This window comes from Cherax quadricarinatus, chromosome 29 (genome assembly GCF_038502225.1).
Source record: "Cherax quadricarinatus isolate ZL_2023a chromosome 29, ASM3850222v1, whole genome shotgun sequence".
NCBI classification, from domain to species: Eukaryota; Metazoa; Arthropoda; class Malacostraca; order Decapoda; family Parastacidae; genus Cherax; species Cherax quadricarinatus.
Window position 1 is genome coordinate 15,937,938 of NC_091320.1, and position 12,695 is coordinate 15,950,632.

A 12,695-nucleotide genomic window follows, 5' to 3' on the forward strand; every position below is an offset into this window, starting at 1 on the left:
GAATTACTAGTGATATGAGCAAATTCGCCGATGACACAAAGATAGGTAGGATAATTGATTCGAACGTAGATGTTATGGAACTTCAGGAGGATTTAAACAAACTCTGTTCTTGGTCAGAAAAGTGGCAGATGCAGTTCAATGTAGATAAATGCAAGGTTCTGAAGCTTGGGAGTGCCCATAACCCTAGTACTTATAAGTTAAATGATGTAGAACTTAGCCATACAGATTGCGAAAAGGACTTGGGGGTTATGGTGAGCAGCAACCTTAAACCAAGACAGCAATGCCTAAGCGTACGTAATAAGGCAAATAGATTACTGGGATTTATATCAAGAAGTGTAAGCAACAGAAGTCCAGAGGTCATACTGCAGCTTTATACATCATTAGTAAGGCCTCACCTAGATTATGCAGCTCAGTTCTGGTCTCCATATTACAAAATGGACATAAATTCGTTAGAAAACATACAGCGTAGGATGACTAAATTAATACATAGCATTAGAAATCTTCCTTATGAAGAAAGATTGAAGACTCTTAAGTTACATTCACTTGTTAGACGAAGAATGAGGGGAGACCTGATCGAAGTGTATAAGTGGAAGATAGGTATTAATAAAGGGGATATTAATAAGGTCTTAAGGATGTCTCTCCAAGAGAGAACCCACAGTAATGGATTTAAATTAGATAAGTTTAGATTTAGAAAGGACATAGGAAAGTATTGGTTTGGAAATAGGGTAGTTGATGAGTGGAACAGTCTACCTAGTTGGGTTATTGAGGCTGGGACTTTGGGTAGTTTCAAATCTAGGTTGGATAAGTACATGAGTGGGAGGGGTTGGATTTGAGTGGGACTTTCACATCAGAGCTTATTTCTTGGGTGGCATTGAAAATTGGGTTGGGCAAATGTTTTGTTAGTGGGATGAATTGTAAAGGACCTGCCTAGTATGGGCCAGCAGGCCTCCTGCAGTGTTCCTCCTTTCTTATGTTCTTATGTTCTTATTTTAACGCAAAAATTTTGCCTCGGCTAGGGCTAGAAACTCGCTCAACGCGGTTCATTCGAGACGCGTCCACGTGTGGCCTGAGCCCGCCTCACTTGTTCCGTGGGTGCCAGTGTTTAACCCTTTGACTGTTTCCGACGTATAAATACGTCTTACAAGCCAGTGTTTCTGACGTATTTATACGCACAAATTCTAGCGGCTTCAAATCAAGCGCCAAAGGCCTGGTAGGCCTACACGAGAGAGAATGGGTCTCAGTGGTCGGTGTGCACCCTGTGAAAAAAATCTAGGACCCAGCAGTGCATTGTGGGAACGCCATGTTGTTAGTCCATTTTCACCATGCCTCTCGGTAAGAAGTTCCTCACTCCTCGGCGGATTGGAGGTCTTTTGTTCCCAAGTGATAGCTCTAACAGCGATGAAAATGTCAGTGACAGTGAATTCCAGGGTTTTGAAGTGAGTGTTACCGGAAAAAGTGCCCAGGATAATGTAATTAGTGATGAAAACCCAGATGACCCACAACCTTCCACCTCTGGTGCTATGCCGGCTTGTTCATGTTCACGTTCGCCTGTACCAGGACGAAAGAGGAAACTATTTGGTCGTGTACAACACCCAGATGATAGCAGTGATAGTGATTTCAAGGTCATTGAAAGCAGTTCTAGTGACAGTGAGAGTGAATATTCCCCAGTGAAGCGGCAGTATGTACGACGTAGCATGCGGTCTGGTAGTGTTTCATATGTTGTTCCAAGGGGAAGGAGAAACTCTGGGAGCACATCCCATGGCCCTACACCACGACCTGATAGTGAAGATGACAATTATTATTATTATTAAAGATTAGCCGGTATTCTCCCGGCCCGGGGCTTTTCCAAGTGGTGGCCCGGCATTGGCTCCCTCTATAGGGAGTGTCTGAGACCTAAGTCTCCCATGGGAGGAGGCACAAGTACCTCCTCATCTTTGGGACCAACTGTCCCCAGGCCTAGCCACAAGCTAGGCCTCTCTGGTCTGCCATCCCCACCCCAAGGGGGCAAATGGGAATGACAGTCTTATGAGCTAAAGGCTCGGGCTCAGGCATGTACCCTACCCTAGAAGGGTTAGGCATGGTATCGATGAAGATGACGATATTGTAACGATGGGTATGAATGGTGACAGTGAGGGAGGAGGCAGTGGTGGTGATAGTGAGGGTGGCACGGCCCATGTGGCACCATCAGCGGGCCACGCTACTACCCACGCTGCTGACGCAGCACAACAACCAGCCTCACCCTACCCCACACTCCCACAACCTGCACCACCACAACCTGCACAACCACAACCTGCACAACCACAACCACGGTACAATATCCAGACCCCACCAGCAGACCGCATCTGGGATTGGCAGGACGGTGACGAGTTTGTTCCCAGTCCCCATGACTTTGATGAAACACAAAGTGGAATAAAGCCATCTTGTCCACTTGGGAACAATGCCAGTGAACTGGACTGCTTTGAGTAATTCTTCGATGAACCCCTGATGGACATCATTGTCAGGGAAACAAACACATACTGTGATTACACCATGGCAAATACAATTCTCTCACCAAAATCACAGCTACACAAGTGGAAGGAGACAACTGTGGCAGAGATGTACCTGTTTTTTGCCACAATAATGCTTATGCCACATGTGTATAAGCACACTGTCACCACATACTGGGCAACAGAACGCCTGATTTCAACTCCAGGTTTTAGTGACATTATAGGTGTCAATCGTTTCCTGATAGTGTTACGTATGTTACACTTTTCAGACAAAACCAGGCCTGACAGAAGCGACAGGTTATATAAGATCAGAAATGTGTTTATGTACCTGAAACAAAAGTGCTGCATGTATTTTTATCCCTTCAGGAAGCTTGTTATTGATGAGTCCTTGATTTTATTCAAAGGAAGACTCTCATTCAAGCAATATATACCAAGCAAGAGGAAACGCTTTGGTATAAAGCTATTTGTACTGTGTGATTGCAGAAGTGGTCTAGTTTTGGATATAATTGTGTACACTGGCAGTAATACTTTGAGAGATACCATGAAGTTATTGGGTATCTCTGGTGATGTGGTTCGAACAATGATGGAAGCATATCTTGGTAAGGGGCATATGTTATGTACTGATAACTGGTACACAAGTGAACTTGACAGACGTGTGTGGCACAGTGCGTGGTAATCGTAAACATATGCCAAGGTTCAATGCTGGCACTCGCAGAGGTGAGGTGCAAGCCTTTGCTGCCAATGACATCATGGCATTTCGGTGGCATGATAAACGTGATGTCACATTGTTGACATCAGTTCACAGAAACGAAATGGTACCCAGTGGCAGGGACAACAGAGAGACCAATGAACCCATTCTAAAGCCTGCATCTGTCATGGACTACAACCTCAATATGCGCTTAGTGGACAAATGTGACATGCAGATTGGGTTTGCAGACTGTGTACGCAAGAGTTATAAGTGGTATATAAAACTTTTTTTCCATCTTGTTGATATCTCTATGCTAAATGCTTATAACATATACAAGTTGAAGACCAATAAAACACCAAAATATGGTGAATTTTGCCTGTCAGTAATCAGACAAATAATTGCAAAGTACCAAGGAGCAACTCCTGCAATAGACCAGCGCCCACAGACGTCATCTCGTTTGAGGCCTGGTGATCACTACCCCATACTACTGCCAAGAAAAATGCTCAGAAGAGGTGTTATGTATGTATGCATACCACAAAACGCCCACAAACACGCAGAGACACGCGTTTTATGTGTGAGGAGTGTGAGTGCCCCTCTGCATATACCCATGTTTCAAAGAGTTCCACAAGCTGCAGCAGTTCTAGGAACGTGTTTAGTGACTGTACATATGTATATATATTATGGAACAATAGTAATAAACATTGTTTTGTATTGTTTGTTTGTGTAAACAAAGTGTATACACAAACTAATAGTGATAAAGTTTGTTCTGTTATTGTGTTGTAAACAATGAGTGTATATTTGAAGAATGCACCTTAAATTGGTCTCACAGGCCACATAAGTTACCTGGAACAGAAAAATATTGAAAAATGCAAGAAACCTTTGAATTAAGAGTAAATAAAAGAATACCGGGTGGGCGGCGGTCGCCGCGGTTGCCGTATGCACGTCACTTAATGCAAACTTTGCGGCTATATCTCGGTAAGTACTGATGGCAAATTTTTTTTTTTAGGCTTAAAACACTACAAAAAATATTCCTAACATTTTCATAAGAAAAAATAATTTGTTTTTTTTTTTCGAATATTTGGCGACATAGAATGACAGTTTCAGAGAGGGGCTTGAAACAGTCAAAGGGTTAAAAGCCAGCCACCGCGGTAGCTTCCAAACATACACTCGGAACATTTCATAATATCACAGCCTTTTTAGTGATTGCACCTGCAAAGTAAGTCACCATGGGCCCCAAGAAAGCTTCTAGTGCCAAACCTACAGCAAAAAGAGTGAGAATTACTATGGATATGAAGAAAGAGATCATTGCTAAGTATGAAAGTGGAGTGTGTGTCTCCGAGCTGGCCAGGTTGTACACAAAACCCCAATCGACCATCGCTACTATTGTGGCCAAGAAAACGACAATCAAGGAAGCTGTTCTTGCCAAAGGTGTAACTTTGTTTTTGAAAACTGAGATCGCAAGTGATAGAAGATGTTGAGAGACTGTTATTGGTGTGGATAAACGAAAAACAGATAGCACGAGATAGCATCTCTCAAGCGATCATATGTGAAAAGGCTAGGAAGTTGCATGACGATTTAATTAGAAAAATGCCTGCAACTAGTGATGATGTGAGTGAATTTAAGGCCAGCAAAGGTTGGTTTGAGAGATTTAAGAATCGTAGTAGCATACATAGTGTGATAAGGCTTGGTGAGGCTGCCAGTTCGGACCACAAAGCAGCTGAAAAATATGTGCAGGAATTCAAGGAGTACATAGACAGTGAAGGACTGAAACCTGAACGAGTGTTTAATTGTGACGAAACAGGCCTGTTTTGGAAGAAACTGCCAAACAGGACGTTCCTTACTCAGGAGGAAAAGGCACTTCCAGGACATAATCCTATGAAAGACAGGCTTACTCTGTTGATGTGTGCCAATGCTAGTGGTGATTGCAAAGTGAAGCCTTTATTGGTGTATCACTCAGAAACTCCCAGAGTGTTCAGGAAAAACAATGTCCTCGAGGCTAATTTGTGTGTGCTGTGGAGAGCAAACAGTAAGGCATGGGTCACTAGGGACTTTTTCTATGACTGGTTACACCATGCATTTGCCCCCACTGTGAAAAATTACCTAATTGAAAAGAGATTAGACCTTAAGTGCCTCCTAGTATTAGACAATGCTCCTGGTCATCCTTCAGATGTGGCAGAGCGACTTTCTGCAGACATGAGCTTCATTAAGGTGAAGTTTTTGCCTCCTAATACCACTCCTCTCCTGCAGCACATGGACCAGCAGGTCATTGCAAACTTCAAGAAACTGTACACAAAAGCTGTGTTTGAAAGGTGCTTTGTAGTGACCTCAGAAACTCAACTGACTCTAAGAGAGTTTTGGAGAGATCACTTTAGCATCCTCAATTGTGTAAACATTATAGGTAAGGCTTGGGAGGAAGTGACTAAGAGGACCTCGAACTCTGCTTGGAAGAAACTGTGGCCAGAATGTGTAGACAAAATGGATTTTGAAGGGTTAGAGGCTAACCCTGGGAATCCTATGCCAGTTGAGGAATCCATTGTGGCATTGGGGAAGTCCTTGGGGTTGGAGGTTAGTGGGGAGGATGTGGAAGAGTTGGTGGAGGAGGACAATGAAGAACTAACCAGTGATGAGCTGCTAGATCATCTTCAACAGCAAGAGGCCACACCTGAGGAAACTGCTTCGGAGGAGGGGATAGAGGAAGATGCCTACTTCAAAGATTAAGGAAATGTGTGCAATGTGGCTTAAAGTGCAAACCTTTTTTGATGAAAATCACCCTCACACAGCTATTGCAAGCCATGTTGGCAACCTGTACACTGACAATGTTGTGAAACACTTTAGGAATGTCATAAAGGAATGGGAGGTACAGGCCTCTATGGACGGATATGTTGTGCGACAGAGGTCCAGTGACTCTGAAGCTGGTTCTAGTGGCATTAAAAGAAGAAGGGAAGTAACCCTGGAAAAGGACTTGCCACCTCAAGTCTTAATGGGAGGGGATTCCCCTTCTAAACACTAACACCATCAACACTCTCCCCTCCTCCCATCCCATCAGTCCTCACCAGATCTTCAATAAAGGCAAGTGTCATGTAACTGTGCATGTCTTCTTCGGTTTGTTTGTATTAAAATTAATATTTCATGTGGTAAAAATTTTTTTTTGTTCATACTTTGGGGTGTCAAGAATGGATTAATTTGATTTCCATTATTTCTTATGGGGAAAATTAATTTGGCTAACGATAATTTCGCCTAACGTTGAGCTCTCGGGAACGGATTAATTGCGTTAGGCGAGGGTCCACTGTATTATGTTAAAAATAAACATTTTCATTAATCCATCAATGATATTTTTCTCAAAATTATATGATAAACTTGTTATATAACATATAAACATGATAAATACTCCCCACAGTAGAATATTTACCATAAATTTGAGATGTTAGGTGTAGATGAATGTGTATGAACCAAAACCAGACATGTTCATCTGCTTGTTTACATACTCCAAATCTCTCTCCTCTCTCATTTACTCGTTCTCTCTCCCTCTCGTTTGTTCCTTTTACCTCGTTTACTCACCTCTCACCCTTCATTAACCCTTTGAGGGTTTTCGTCGTACTAGTACGTCTTACGCGTAGGGGTTTTTGACGTACTAGTACTCATAAATTCTAGCGACCTCAAATCTAGTGGGAGAAAGCTGGTAGGCCTTTATATGAAAGAATGGGTCTATGTGGTCAGTGTGCACAGTCTAAAAAAAATCCTGCAGCACACGGTGCATAATGAGAAAAAAAAAACTTTTTCCATTTTTTTTTAATAAATCAGCGACTTTGCAGTGTATTTTCGTATAGTATTTATTCTTGTATTCTAGTTTTCTTGGTCTCATTTTATAGAATGGAAGACATATTACTGAAATTGAGATGATTTTGACTGGTTTTACAATGAAAGGTGCCTTGAAATTGAGCTCAAAGTAGCAGAAATGTTCGATTTTTACCAAACTTCAAAAGTAAACAAATCGTGCCAAGCGTGCAATACACGTCAAGTGGTGAGTCTAATATTCTTTCACAAGTGCACCAATAATATTTATACCATTTTTTACACTAATGCAGTAGTCTGCATAACAGTAAATCTTATATTTTTTGTGAGAATAAAAATTCAAAGTGGAAAGCAAAAGAATATAAGAGGGGCCTTGAGACGTGACTAATGACTAGAGGAAATGTCATTTTAGTGCCAGGAATGTCTTTCTTGTTTATTCTGGACCCTATTCCGAAATTGGCATCTTTTGAAATTTGTGTGAAATTGGCAAAATTGCTAAATTCTGACCACTGTACTGGATAGTTGAATTTATAAATGGGTGGTTTCTTGCACCCATTCGATAGAAAAAATGGAGTTCTAGCGAAATATTCATGTTTTTTGTCGACTAATACAGTGAAATTGGCCGAAAATGGGGCTCAAAGTGGGCAAAATCGCCGATCCGTAAACATCGCCGAGACCGCTAACTTTGCGAGAGCATAATTCCGTAAGTTTTCTATCAAATTTCAAACTTTTGGTGTCGTTATGATCGGGAAAAGATTCTCTATCTTTTCATAAGAGAAAATAATTTTTTTTTTTTTTTAAATTTGGCCGACCCTGAGAACGAGTTTCGGAGAGGGCCTGTCGACCCTCAAAGGGTTAAGACTACAAATATTTTAAGGTAAGTAAAAGGTTGGAGGGAGGGGATAAATTAGGTTTTGTGGGTGAGGGACTTGGCCTTCCAGCAAGTGCATGAGCCTTTTAGATAGGAGTGAATGGAGACTAATGGTTTTTGGGACCTGACGAACTGTTGGAGTGTGAGCAGGGTAATATTTTGTGAAGGGATTCAGGGAAACTGGTTAGCTGGACTTGAGTCTTGGAAATGGGAAGCACAGTGGATGCCCGACTTATGATATTAATCCGTTCCTGAGAGCACATCGTAAGTCGAATTAATTTTCCCCATAAGAAATAATGGAAATCAAATTTATCCGTTCCAGTCACCCCAAAGTATGAAAAAAAATATTTTTACCACATGAAATATACATTTTCCTATGCACAAAAAGGAGGATAGATGCACAATATATATTGTGTAATGAAGAATAAATGACACTTACCTTTATTGCAGATGTGGTGATGGGATGGGAGGAGGGGAGATGGAAGTGTATTAATTTATGGAAGTGGAATCCCCTTTCATAAGGATTTTAGGTAACAAGTCCTTTTCTGAGGTTACTTTCCTTCTTCAATGCCACTGGGAATAACTTGAGAGTCACTGGACCTCTGTCGCATCAAAAATCTGTCCATAGAACTCTGTACCTTGCATTCCTTTAAGATTTTCCTAAAGTGGTTCACAACATTGTCATTGTAAAAGTCACCAGCACAGCTTGCAATAACTGTGTCAGGGTGATTTTCTTCCATAAAGGTTTGCAGTTCAACCCACTTTGCACAAATTTCCTTAATCTTTGAAGAAGGCAACTTCCTCAATTTCTCTCTCCCCTCCTCTGAAGCAATTTCCTCAGTTGTGGCCTCTTGCTGTTGCAGATTCTCTTGCAGCTCATCAGTGGGTAGTTCATCGTTGTCCTCCACAACTCTTCCACATCCTCCCCACTAACCTCCAACCCACAGTAGATTCCACAACTGGCATAGGCTCCTGAGGGTTAGCCCCAAACCCTTCAAAATCCCTCTCTTCTACACATTGTGACCACAGTTTCCTCCAAGCAGATTTCAAGGTCCTCTTAGTCACTCCCTCCCAAGTCTTACTTATAAGGTTTACACAGTTGAGGATACTAAAGTGATCTTTCCAAAACTCTCTTAAGGTCAGTCGAGTGTCTGAGGTCACTTTTGAAACATTGCTTTGGTGTACAGTTTTTTGAAATTTGAAATGACCTGCTGGTCTGTGGGCTGGAGGAGAGGAGTGGTATTAGGAGGCAAAAATTTTACTTTGATAGAACTCCCCTGAAATTTGCTCTGCCAAGTCTGAAGGATGACCAGGAGCATTGTCTAATACCAGGAGGCACTTAAGCTCCAATTTATTTTCCAGGAGGTAATTTTTCACAGCGGTGCCAAACACATGGTAAAACCAGTCTCAGAAAAAGTCCCTAGTGATCCATGCCTTACTGTTTGCCTTCCACATCACACACAAATTAGCCTTGACGACATTGTTTTTCCTGAACACACTGGGAGTTTCAGAGTGATACACGAGTAGAGGCTTCACTCTGCAATCATCACTATCATTACTACACAACATTAAGGTTAGCCTTTCTGTCATAGGCTTGTGTCCTGGTGGTGCTTTTTCCTCCTGTGTAATGTAGGTTTTGTTTGGCATTTTCTTCCAAAACAAGCCTGTTTAGTCACAATTAAACACTTGTTGGGGTTTCAATTCTTCGGCCTCTATGTACCCCTGGAATTCCTGCATGTATTTTTCAGCTGCTTTTTGGTCTGAACTGGCAGCCTCATCATGCCTTATCACACTATGTATGCTACTACGATTCTTAAATCCCTCAAGTCGACCTTTGCTGACCTTAAATTCACTCGCATCACCACTAGTTGCAGGCATTTTTTTAATTAAATCATCATGCAACTGCCTTGCCTTTTCATATATGATTGCTTGAAAGATGCTATCTCCTGATATCTGTTTTTCATTTATCCACACCACTAACAGTCTCTCAACATCTTCGAGTACTTGTGATCTGTGTTTCGTAAAGATACTTGCACCTTTCGCAACAACAGCTTCCTTGACTGCCTTTTTGTTGCCAATCCCTAGGTACCTTACCCTCTTCCATACATTTATTAAATAATTGCACCAACCACTCCAAAACTATATCCCCACCTGCTTATCACACTATGTAGGCTTTCTTAACTTATTAATCTCACTCCAAAACTTTTTCTTATTTTCAACAAAATTTGTTGATAACATCTCACCCACTCTCTCATTTGCTACTTCACCACTCTCTTAACTTCTCTCTTTTTCTCCATATACTCTTCCCTCCTTGCATCACTTCTACTTTGTAAAAACTTCTCATATGCTAACTTTTTCTCCCTTACGATTCTCTCATTAGCCCATAAATCTCAACAGTGTCATTTCGCCCTACATCCTCCCATTATCATTTACACCTGGCACCCCAAACTTTACAAGTCGACCTTTTATGCTGGCCAGGACAGTAGCGATGGTTGACTGGGGTTTGTTGTACAACCTGGCGAGCTCAGAGGCACGCACTCCACTTTCAAATTTATTAATTATCTCTTTCTTCATTTCACTAGTAATTTTCACCCTTTTTACCACAGGGTTGGCACTAGAAGCTTTCTTTGGGCCCATGGTGGCTTATTTAGCAGTTACAAACACTAAAAACACTGGAATAATACAATGTGTTCTGAATGTATGCGTGGAAGCAACTGCACTGGCTTGTACACATTGGCACACTAACTGAAGGCAGGCCAGCTGAGGTGCGCTCAGGCCAGTCAGATGCTGGACAATTATGGGACGAATGATGTAAGTTGAGTTTTTCAACGTAGGTCGGGGTCAAATTTTTAAGCTGACAAGCATCATAAGTCAGTTTTATTGTAGGTTGAGGTCATCGTAAATCGGGGGTCCACTGTACAATGCTTGCACTTTAAAGGAGGGGTTTGGGATAGTGCCAGTTTGGAGGGATGTCTAAGCTGTTGTAATTGATCGCCTCTGCAAAGACAGTGATTATGTGTGAGTGATGGTGAAAGTGTTGAATGTTGATGAAAGTTCTTTTCTTTTTAGGTTTTTCTTTCTTTTATGGTCACCCAACCTCGGTGGGAAACAGCCGACATATTAAAAAAAATAATCAATGTCCTGTATATGCATTTTATCGCTCTGGGGTGCTTTAAATGTCATAGTACATTACATGTGGATGGGGAGTTCTTGCTGGCTACCATACCTCCTACACCTGACTTTCTACAAATAAATACTAACCTCTCAACCTGCATTAACCCCTTGACAGTCGCAACACCAAATCCTGAGGTGTCTCATGGTGTCGAAAAATTTAAAAAAAAAAAAAAAGATTCTTATGAAATGATAGAGAATCTTTTCCCGATTGTAATGACACCAAAAGAATGAAATTTGATGGAAAATGATGGAATTACACGAAGTTAGCGACCTCGGCGATATTTACGAATCGGCGATTTCACCCAGTTTGAGCCCTATTTTCGGCTAATTCCATTGTTCCAGTCGACCAAACTCATACCTATTTCTTTAGAACTCAATTTTTTCTATCGATTAAGTACAAGAAACTGCCCATTTACAAATTTCAACTACCCAATAACGTGGTCAGAAATTTGCAATTTGGCCAATTTCACAAAAATTAAAAAATATGACAATTTCAAAATAGGATCCAGAATGAATAATGCAGACATTCCTGGCTCTAAAATAATATTTTCTTTGTTCATCAGTTATGTCTCCAGGCCCTTCTGATATAACTCTTGCTTTCTATTTTGAATTTTTATTCAAACCAAAAATAGAAGATTTACTGTTATGCAGACTACTTCAATATTGTAATAATTGTATAAATAATGTCAACCCATTCATGACTGCATATTAGAATGGCTACTTGGACATTTATTGGAAAATGACATCATTTGTTTACTTTTGAACATCGGCAAAAATCAAACATTTCCCCTACTTTGAGCTCCATTTCAAGGTTCTTTTCATAGTAAAACCAATCAAAATCACTTCTATTTCTATAATATGTTTTCCATTCTATCAAATGAGACCAAGAAAACGAGAATACAACCATAAATACTATACGAAAATAGACCACAAAGTCGGCATTGTAATTAAAAAAACGGTCAGAGTTTTTTTTCTAATTATGCACTGCGTGCTGCAGGATTTTTTTTATACGGTGCACACTGACCACACAGACCCATTCTTTCACATGTGGGCCTACCAGCTTTTTCCTGCTTGATTTGAAGCCGCTAGAATTTATGAGTATATATACGTCAAAAACGGTGGCTCGTAAGACGTATATATACGACCAAAACAATCAAAGGGTTAAGACTGCAGATATTTTAAGGTAAAGAATGAGTGTACTATACAGTGGACCCCCGCATAGCGAACTTAATCCGTGCAAGAGGGCTGGTCGTTATGCGAAATGTTCGCTATGCGAATTAATTTTCCCCATAAGAAATAATGGAAATAAAATTAATCCGTGCAAGACACCCAAAAGTATGAAAAAAAAATTTTTTTACCACAAAAAAATGTTAATTTTAGTACACACAAACTGAAAAAGGCATGCACAATTACATGACACTTACTTTTATTGAAGATCTGGTGATGATTGATGGGATGGGAGGAGGGGAGAGAGAGTGTTAGTGTTTAGAAGGGGAATCCCCTTCCATTAACACTTGAGGAGGCAAGTCCTTTTCCGGGGTTACTTCCCTTCTTCTTTTAATGCCACTAGGACCAGCTTCAGAGTCACTGGACTTCTTTCTGTCCATAGAGCTCTGTACCTCCCGTTCCTTTACGATTTGTCTAAAATGGGCCATAACATTGTCATTGAAATAGTCACCAGCAC

General features: G+C 41.0%; 1 protein-coding gene across 4 annotated transcripts in view; it reads left to right on the plus strand.

Annotated features, from left to right (window-relative positions):
* The window catches only part of LOC128690369 (protein shuttle craft-like), a gene marked incomplete at its 5' end in the record, with an annotated part of 249,204 nt that overhangs the window by 181,307 nt on the left and 55,202 nt on the right, over positions 1-12,695 (plus strand).